Consider the following 10484-nt stretch of genomic DNA (forward strand, 5'->3'; position numbering starts at 1 on the left):
CATCATTTTGGTTAATTACTGGAAGATGGCGATTCTAGCCAAAAGGCAGGATTCTGTTTTCACAAGCAGTCACCAATGGGAGATTGCTGAGCTTGGGCAGATTTTAAACTGAAACTCTCTTACCTTTCATTTTTCAGTTTTATTGAGATATAACGTAAGTACCATGGAGTACACTTGTTTAAAGTATACAATTTGATTGTTTTTAGGATATTTACAGAATTGTGCAACCATCACCATAATCTAATTTTAGGACGTATTTATCACTTCAAAAAAAAAGTCATTAGCAGTGTTATGCATTGAATTGTGTCCCCCGCCCCCCAAATTTATGTGTTAAAGTCCTAATCCCCAGAACCTCAAAGTGTGACCTTATTTGGAAATCAAGTTGTTGTGGATGTACTGGAGTAGGTGGGCCCTACTCCAGTATGACTAATGTCCTTAATTGAAGGAGGGAACTGGGACCCAGACACGCACATGGGGAGAATGCCATGTGACGATTAGAGTTAAGCAGCCGCAAGCCAAGGAACTAAGACGCTAGGAGAAGCTTGGAATAAGTCCTCCCCTTGCACCCACAGAAGGACTGTGGTCCTGCTGATACTGTGATCTTGGACCATTAGTCTCCAGAACCGTGTAACAATAATATTCTGTTTTCTAAGCCACTTAGTTCATGGCACTTTGTAAAGACAGACCTACGAAACTAATACAACCAGTCATTCCCTGCTCTCTCTCACACACTGCACTCCCACCCTCAGTCCTACACAACGCTGATCCGCCGTCTCTAGATTTGCCTGTGCTGGGTATTTTGGATAAACGGGCTTATATAATATGTAGTCATTTGTGATTGGCCTCTTTCACACAGGGTCACCTTACTGAGGTTTATCCATGTTGTAGTCTGTATCAGTGTCCAGTGCTAGGTGCTTTAAGGAGTAGGGTGAATGCACGGGTACCATCTCTGGCAGTTTACACTCTGTGGGAGAGAAAATGATATGCAAACAGCAAAATCCAAAGCAGATTATGAAGTTACACAGTAGAGTTGAAAGTAAAGTGCTGGGAAAGCAGGAGGAAAGAGAATTTATGACTGGGGGAGAGGGGGAGCTTCCCTAAAAAGGGTTACTTGGATCTTGGTATTAGGGCATGAGGACAAGGCTTTTGATGGAGGGAGAACAAATGAGTGGAAGAATGAGAAAGGAATTTAGACTGAGAAAATAACATATAAATATTTGGTCTGGATCAAGAAGAACCCAAAGCTGTCGTGCTAATAATCTTTTAGGAATTCAGTATTCCTAACTAGCCTTAGTCATTTGAATTTTGAAGAGTGCTAGCTTATAGGGAAGAGCCTGCTTTTCCTTCCATATCTAGGCTACCAGAAATTGTTTTCTTTTCTTTTCTTTTTTTTTTTTGGTTGTTTTGTTTTGTTTTAATTCTCTCCTTTTGACTTTGAGTTGGGGTAAAACCATGTGGTCAGGGAAGTAGGCTGGCTACTTCTACAGAAGATTTTGAAGTGGGCTCTAAAGCTAGGCTGTATTTTCTATACCTTGGATGAAAAGTAATGCCCTTCCCACCATTCCTTCCCATTGAAGAGAAATCTGGGCTGATGGAAGTGGATGGTAGAGGGAGCCCATGGATTGAAGGGCGCTGAGCCCAAGACAGAAATGTCTTCTTCACCGCTTGGGTAGGCAATGCAGTCTCCTCAGACCAGGGTGTGGTGGGACGTAGGTGGATGTATGGATGAACATTCAGATTTGGGAGATGCACAAGTCCCACCTTCTAGCCCTCTCCCTTTTTCCCAGCTCCAAGGATGTGACTAAGTGCTTTACTCAGGCACCTTGGAAATTGGGGGCATTTCCTACTTTCCAGTCTTTGTGCTTGGGCCATGACTTGTGACTGTCCTAGGGAAAAATATTCAATGGAGGAAGCCAATACCAGGAGCTCTGGACTGATTCTGTCCTAAAAATGAAATTGTACTTATGTTTCACGTAAGAGATATTTTGATTGTAAGAAAGTAGGTTTTACTCTCTCTTTATTTTGGACTCAATGACATACATGTCTTTGGCTGACTCCTTTGAATAGTAAATGAAAAACTTTCTGGGCACCCTGGAGGCAAGTTGCAAGTCTTGTTCAAATTCAGCTAGGGGTTAGAACTGGGTCAGAGAATCTCTGGCTTTTTTGAGGAGAGCCTCCAGTGAAATAGGCTTGAGCTCTGCACTACACATTGAAAATTCTTGACTTCTACCTTTATTTTCTTCTCCTTTTTCATTCAGCAGATAGTCTAAGTTCCAACTATGTGGCAGGCCCTGAGATAGGTGCTGTGTGTTCCTGAAAGAAGCAATGGCAAACAAGATAGGCTCTTCCATCAAGGGACTAGAGCTTAGTAAAGGAGACAGATAACGGAACAGTCCCAGAGCAATGCAGGCCAGGCTACCATGGAGGAAGAAGAAGATCCAGTAGGATTGACTTCTGCCTTTATTTTCTTCTCCTTCTTCATTCAGCAGATAGTCTAAGTTCCAACTACGTGGCAGGCCCTGAGCAGGTGCTGTGTGTTCCTGAAAGAAGCAATGGCAAACAAGATAGGCTCTTCCATCAAGGGACTAGAGCTTAGTAAAGGAGACAGATAACGGAACAGTCCCAGAGCAATGCAGGCCAGGCTACCATGGAGGAAGAAGAAGATCCAGTAGGAGAATGGGGAAGGGAAACTTTCCCTGGATTGGGGGTCCGTGAAGCCTGCTAGGAAGAAGTAAAGAAAGGAAGGAGCATGATGGTGGTTGAGGGTGTGGTAGAGTTGGCTCATACAATGGGGTGTGTGTAGCGGTAGCAGGAACAAAGGCCCAGAGGCATGAGTAAAAATTAAAAATGAAGAAGAGTTCTCTGTGGTTAGGAGGAGGAAGGAAATGATGAGAGAAGAGGTTGGCAGGTGGGTAGGGATAGGCGAGTCCTTGAAGTGCCTTGTAGCGTATTTGAGGTTTGGGCTTTTATCTTGAGAGCCTTGAGGAGCATAAAGTCACAGCCTCTAAAATATTAGGTCATTGGGGAAGTCATGATATATTTTTCTTTTCTTATTAAAGAATTTTTATTTATTTTTCACTAAGACTTTATCTTGAGTACCTAACTAAACTGTGTCACCACCCCCACCCCATCTCAAAGGGTTAGTACGGTGAGTGTTACAAAGCAGATATGAACTGTTTAAAGACTGGAGCCAAATTAACTGACAAGGAGAAACCTCCATCTAAATCATCATAAAACTATTTAAGAAAAAAAGAGAAGGAAAAAATGGGGCAACAGTGGGTTAAGATTGAGCAAGATCCTCACATTTCATCAAATATATTCTATCTTGAGTAGAGTGTAAAAGAAAAATGGAAACAGGATACTAGGATATGAAAACTTTACCAGCAGTACGCTGTACACACCTGTATTCCCAGTCCGCCCCCACTCCCCTAATGCTTCCAGCTCAATTATTTCCCTGCTTGTTGGGCCTGCCGAGGAAGGAGCATGTAGATCTTCTCTTTAATCCAGTCTTCGTTACACGGCTGGTATGTCTAAGTATCAGCTCGTAAAGAAGGCAGTCGAAGTCTTCCAAATAGCTTATAAAATCAAACAACTGACTAATATCGTATATGTTGGAAGGACTGTTGAGATTCATTCTCTTCAGATGCTCTTCATACATTTTACAAACACCTTCCATGCGTTCATTCACAGATTCATAGTGTAAGTTCTGCCCTCTGGCCTCTTGGTGGGTTGTACCAGCAAAATGGGGTGAGACATCGTGCCAACTGCAGTTGCTTCATGATGTATTTTTCTGTGCAAAAATGTGTCATGACTTTCCAGGCAACCCAATACATTTTGATAGGACTAATTTAGAGAAGAGGTAGTTGATTTAGAGAGAAAAGGATGGATTCTAGAAATATTTACAGGGTAGAAACATGGAGACTGGAAATGTGTTGAATCTGGGCTGAAGGGTGGATAGATTCAAGGTTCTTTCCAATGTTCTAGCTTGAGTAAGCTGTAGCATGGTGGGGCAAGTCCTTGGCTTTGTCCTGAACTTGTGGTGGGAAATGGGGCAAGCCAATCTTGTTTTCTCATTAGATGAAGGTAATGAACCCTATTCACCAACATTCAGGATCGTGGCAGGGATCCACTATTAAAATCTGTATGAAAAGTAGTGTTCTGTACTCTTTCCATAAGCCTAAAAGGCCTAGTAAAAGAAAAACCACCCTTCTTTTGGCTGTCTCTGTCTTCCCTCCTTATCTAAAATTCTAAACACTCGGTTCCCCAGGAACTGGTGAGACCTTTGCCCATTCCAGCAGCTGAAGCTTCAGTGGGGGCCTCTCTGGGGATTCTCAAAACCAGCTTTTGTTGGAAACAGTGATATCATTGAGTGGGTGGACCTGGGCCAGGCTTTCTTCAGCCAGTTGAAGGAGAAATGGGGCTTTTATGACTTCTGTACATATGGCTCTCTTCCAGCCTCTTCCATAGCTCCCATGTGCCCCCATTGCCCTCCTGTCCTCCTCCTTTTCTCCCTGGGGTTGTGGGTTTGTAGAAAACTGCCAGCCTCCACATTTTCTCTTCTTGCATCAGTCTTCCTGGAGAGAGGTCCAGATGGGCCAAGGGGCTATAATGGCTACATTATATCAAGCATGGTTTCTTTTTCTGCCCACCTCCCCTCTGGCCCCTTTAATCCCCCTTTCTGGAGAAGGAAAGGATAAGGCATGGAAAGAGATTCCTTTGAATGGAGACTGGCGTGCTAGGAAAAGAGATGATCTAAGTGTTGGGAGAGCTGCCAGGCTCCTTGTATTCTAGAAGCTCTTTCTCTCTTAATTTACTGTTGCTAGATTTGGAGCTAGGTAAGAATGCAAATGTCAAAATGGCCTCTTAGGTATGCAGTGATAAGGATATGGCTGTGGAAGAGCAGATCAGTAATGTCGAGTGGGCATTCTTAGTTCCTGGGCCCGAGAATGGTCTTGGCGTCTGTTCTCAACACACACACACACGTGCATGTGCACGTGCATATATGCACCCCTTTTCCTTAGTTATATAGGCAGCTTGTTAGGGGAAACTGTCTACCATACCGGTATGTGGCTGTCGTAGGAAGGAAGAAATAAAGATGGACTGTGAAACAGTGACTTGGCTTGTGAGGACCAGACAGTGCCACCTGGCCTGTGTATGGCCTGTCAGCGTTTGCCAAGTGCTGCCACAGGAGACCTCTAACCTTCATCACGGAAAAGGCAGGTGTCAGGTGGAGGACAGACCAGCTGTGCCTGCCTTGTTGGCTCCTATCTCCCCATCCCCAGGCACAGTGCCTGGCACATGACAGGTCTTGATACCTATTTGTGGAGTAAGCGAGTAGGCTTGCGTATGCAGAGCTCTCGAGGCTCAGAAGTGGTACTGGAGCTTGGCCAACGATCCAGAGCAAATATGTGATTAAGCCACAAGGAACTTGGACATCTTGATGCCATGTGTCCCACAGTTTATACCTTATTACACTGCTTAACAAGCAATTATTGATAAGATTACATGAACATCCCTTCCTCTCTGCCTTCTGGGGGTGTCTGGATGGTCTAACTCTTGGATTGCCTACCATTGACATTTAGCTTACTTTAGTTTATTGAGACTGATGGGTTTAGAAACAAAATATACCTGTGAGTAAGTTGCTATTGCGTAAGTCACTCTTATGCTTTTAAAAAATCCTTCATCTGTTAGACTCAGGGGTAATGTTGGGCAGACAGGGTGAAATATAAAGACTGCTTTCTGGCAGTAGACTCTTCAAGTTACATACTAGCCCCCTCTCATTCAAAAAACTTTTTGAAAAGACTATGGGGTGATGTAGAGAATGAAAGAAAAGCTGAAGAACTAGGGTTTGGAAAGGATAGGTTGTAGGAATTGAGATCCCTACCCCGGGGGTGACTCAGTGCCAGCAATTTCCATGCAGGTGTCACTCATCTCGTAATTCAGAGAGATGAGATCTAACTACCCAGGCATGTCACGTGACAGGGGAATATGCCATGAGAGCGAATATATATTTCTGAAACTGCAAATTGAGCCACTGTTATCCCAAGAGGTGACATGGATGCTGTGCGGGCTGGGCAACAGATCGCCACTGTAATCTTTAAGGGCTTTTGAAACACTAATGGTCCTGATGTGTACTTTGGTTGTGAGTTGTGCTTTAGGATATTAAGAAACATGGGGCAAGTAAAGATACAGGGTTATTGGTGCCAGCAGGTAGCATGGTGTTTGAGGTGCTGGACTCCCTTATGGCCAACAATGGTTCGAGTTCTGGACCTGGTGGCTTGAAACACACCAGGCACATGTTCATGCATGCCTAAAATCCTGAGAGGCGCGTAGAGAAGGGATTGCGGTGTGGCCATCCCTCTGGGAAGTGATTTCTTACTTTGTGTCTCTCTGTCTCTCTGCCAAGTACATGTACACTAAAGCAAAAAAATCTCTCTCAAAGAAAAAAGTTATTGGGATATTTAGTCAGAAACTATAAGGGACTAAGCACCTACATGTAGCAGGTGGGTTTGTGGTCTTCACCCAATTGTTTTATGCTTGCTTGTTTGTTTTGGGGGAATGGTTCACCTATTCTCTTTGTGAGTATATTCTCACAGATTCAGTGATCTTAGAGGGTCCTTTTCTTTACTTCCCCTCTGTCTTATCCACAAGTTCATCTTTACAATATGGCTGCTTTCTCATACCCTTTACATTGGTGCTTCCCTTCAGGTTATCTGTGGTATCAGATAATCCAGTAAACAAACACCTGTGGTTATTTATCAGAACCTGGTTGCTACAGAGGCTGATGTCAGGCAATGTTTTTGCTTTTAAATTTTTCTCGGAAGAACTAAAGATACTACCCATTTCCTTGAACTATTTTTATCCATTTCCAATATGCACCTATGATGGGCTATTTAGCCCAAATAGTAGTTTTGGAAAACAAATTTGTTAACTCCTCTTGGGTGAGCCATTTTGAGGGTCCCACAGGTCCCTACTAGTTAGACTGCCTAATCCCAAGAAGTCAGCACTATTTGCGTAGTAGTTACTCATCTTCTTAGAGGAAGCCACAAGAGAGACATGAGGGGAATTAAATAAAGTCTCTGCTGGCCAAAGGAGTAAACGGTGTTCATCTAAACATCCTTTGGTGTATAATATAAAAGCAAAACATGGAACCAGGAGCTGGTCGGAAGGATGCCAGGTCTTCTAAGGACTGGGAGAGAAGATGTAATGGGAAGCGGTTGGTGCAAAGGAGTGTTGACTTAATGTATTGTTTGGAAACTTCCTCAATAGGAGATTAAAGAAAACATACTGAGCAGCTTTGGCTTTTTGCCAGGCTTGTGGGTGGCGCCATCTTGCCTTCAGATTGTTGCTTTGAGGCTGGTTCTCCAGCAAAGATGATGCTTGGTCCACCGAGTCCTTGGGGCAGGAGGAGGTCCCAGCTCTCTGCAATTGGAACAACCTTTAAAGTGCTCCCATCCTTGGCCTTTCTGTTCCCTCAAAAAGAAATATCTCTGCTGGTGGGCCCCTGGATTTACCAATCCCTTATTTGGTGTTAGGGCCATGTCTTTGGCATGTTGGTTTGTTTCCATTCCTTTGGAGTCAGAATTGGAATGAACACTGATTTAGAAATCTTGGTTCTGAAACAGCTTGAGCTGTTTCTTTCCTTTTCTTTCACCTTCCTCGAAAACAAGAGAAAACCAAATAGTACGAACTGAATGTGTTATTTTTGTTCCAAATATGGACCTGTGTAGGCCATGACATCAGAAAAGCACATCCTGCATTTTGAAAACTCTCTCTAGTGCCTGCCTGTCCTGAGCATCGCCATTCTCATTCCATAGTAAGAGAAACTGAGACTGGGTAGTTTATGACTAACACAATTTCACCTAGCCTGTTAAAAAATAATAATATCAAATTTTACAAACATACCCAAAAGGAGAGAGGTGTATTATGATCTTTTAGGTCCTCATTATCTGGATTTAAAAATTTATTCAGCTTTTGTCACATGTGCACATAGCTAGTCCTGGAGAAAATGATAACAAAGGTATTTATGATATAACCACTTTTTTTTTTTTTTTTTTTGAGAGAGAGAAGTTTTTGCTATAGGGCGCGTGTGCTCTACAGAAAGAGAGCGACAGAGAGGGGCGGATGGCCACACAGCAATCCTTCCTCCTCCATTCTCCTCTCAGGATCTTGGGCATACACACATACATGCCCAGTGTGAGTTTAAGCCACTGGGTCTGGAAGTCAAACCGTGGTCAACTACATGGGAGTCCAGAGACATAGTCATTAGGCCAACTGCTGGTCCCAACCACTTTCTACTTTACAAAGAATTCTTTCACATTTGCTCATTTTATTTAACAAATAATCATATAGTCTTTCTATGTGCCAGGCACTGTCCTAACATTTTACAGCAACCTTGTGAAGTAGGTTTTATCATTCTCAGTTTAGAGGTCAGAAAACTGAGACAGACAGAGGCTACTGTCTTGCCAAGGCAACACAATTTATATCAGATCTAGGATTTGATCCTCTCAATATCATTGCGAGACAGTAATTATTATTCTGTTCATTTTGCAGGCTAGTAAATGGAGGGGGTTTAGGTGGGTGGGGAGAAAATAATTGCCCCCCACTCACATAGTGAGCCCTTATCCAAGATTTGTTTATGTAATAGGGGAACCAGTAAGGTGATAAAACTAGTTTAAAATTGGATAAGGGAAAATTATTCAAGGGGATGTGTGTGTTTGTGTGTATATGTGTGTGTGTGCCAAGGGGATGTGTGTGTTTGTGTGTATGTGTGTGTGTGTGTTTAACAGTGAAAATAGGAATGGTGAGATAAGATTGCTAAATTAGAAACAAAACTGGTTAATATCCTAGGGGCAGTAAAACCATGAGCTTTGGTTATCTTCTATTAGATGGAAAGGTTGCCTCTTTATCATTATCTTTGTGTTTTACAAGTTAACCCTGGTTTTATGAGGTTGTAAAAAGCTGCCCTTAATCATTGTAAATAGGAAGCCTGTTAAAGCTATACTTCCGCCATGGAGTCCAAAACTCTTAGGTCTCTTAGAGCCTTGTGTGTCATTGAAAGGAACCAGTCATCTTTTGCTTGTTTTCAGAGTTTGTAAAGATAGTTTGGTGCAGTTGGTATTCAAACCAAAGACCCTGAACCCTAAACCTTCCCTTTAGGCTGTGCTGGTCTCACCTTTAGGTTGCTGGAGAGTATAATTCTCTACAGAGAGTAGTTCTGGGATTCTATAATACTTTCACAGCCTTTTGGCGTGTTATGCAGTTGCTAGGCTAAGTCCCATGACAATGGCATTGACAGCATGAGCAAGAACAAAAAGAAGGCTGTATTGTCACTAAAACGACAGGATGAAGACCCTCCAAGTGAAATAAGAGAGATCCACAAGGTTGTACCTCTCTAAACATTACCAGGGTATAAATACCTGGAAATAATTGGAGACTAGATACAGTAAGTTTCGAGAAAGGAGGAGTCAGTAAAAATAGCCCCTGGAATGAATGGAGTGTGCTAATGTTGAGTATGTCTGTGTAGGTTGTTTTTCTTCTTAATTTGCTAGAAGAGTGCATACATTTGCTGGAGAGAGACAATGAGGGAAAAGAAAATGAGAAAGCACTGTATTCCCCCATACCCCTGCCCTCCCCGAAGGGTTGGCCATGCTACAATCCCTTCTCCTCTACTCTGTATTTTGGGCATGCACACACACATGCCTGGTGACACCAGGCTCTGGGACTCAAAATGCAGTCAGCCTTGTGGGGGATCCAGCCACCATAACCACCATGCCACCCACCAGCCCTGCAGGATGTTTTTCAAGGTGGTTAGAAATTGCTATCAGTGGCTTCTCTTGTTTGCTTGTGACTCAGGAGGAAGGAGAGTTGAGCTCTGAGAAGATGTTTTGCAGATTTGCTTTGGTCTCCTGAGAGGGAGTTCTAGCTTACAGAGGCATTTGAAATTTGTCTGACAATAAATTCTGCTTGACTGGACTCTCTGGAGTTTGAAGGCTGCGAGCCACAAGAAAAGTGGGCTTTCTGACCACCGTGTGCTGTCAAAGTCTGGACCCCAGACAAGCCAGCTCTAGGCTGCCACAGACAGCCACACTTCTTCTCTGGAGCATGATCTTATGTTTTATTTTACGTTTCTTTGGGAGCAGCTTATTTTCCTAGGTAGGATTCTGAAGGTGCAGGCTTGCTTAAGAACTTTGAGTTTTTCAATGACCTGGGTTTCACCCCAAGTCAGTACTGGGATGGTGGCTGCCATCCTCCTGAGGATGCTGCCCCGCGGTGGATGGAGAGTGCCCTGCTGCTGGTACGTGGGTCTGCCTGGAGGCTCCTGAGCATGGAGCAGTCAGAGTGGGAGGCAGTTGGGTCCATCAAAGCCAGAAAAAGGAGGGGGTAGGGTGGGAAATCTTGGACAGCCCTTCTCTCTTCCTGGAAGCACATCACTCACAACTCATTTCCTGAAGATCCTATGCAATCCAGTGGTGAGAGACGGC

General features: G+C 43.5%; 1 protein-coding gene and 1 pseudogene across 1 annotated transcript in view; one reads left to right on the forward strand and one right to left on the reverse strand.

Moving 5' to 3' along the window:
* Positions 1-10484, forward strand: part of ADAM19 (ADAM metallopeptidase domain 19) — a 116504-nt gene that overhangs the window by 34752 nt on the left and 71268 nt on the right. The gene's annotated exons all lie outside the window — the stretch shown is intronic.
* On the reverse strand, positions 3447-3756 carry LOC102470698 (enhancer of rudimentary homolog pseudogene; annotated as a pseudogene).

The sequence above is a fragment of the Tupaia chinensis genome, unplaced genomic scaffold (genome assembly GCF_000334495.1).
Source record: "Tupaia chinensis unplaced genomic scaffold, TupChi_1.0 Scaffold143796_1, whole genome shotgun sequence".
NCBI classification, from domain to species: Eukaryota; Metazoa; Chordata; class Mammalia; order Scandentia; family Tupaiidae; genus Tupaia; species Tupaia belangeri.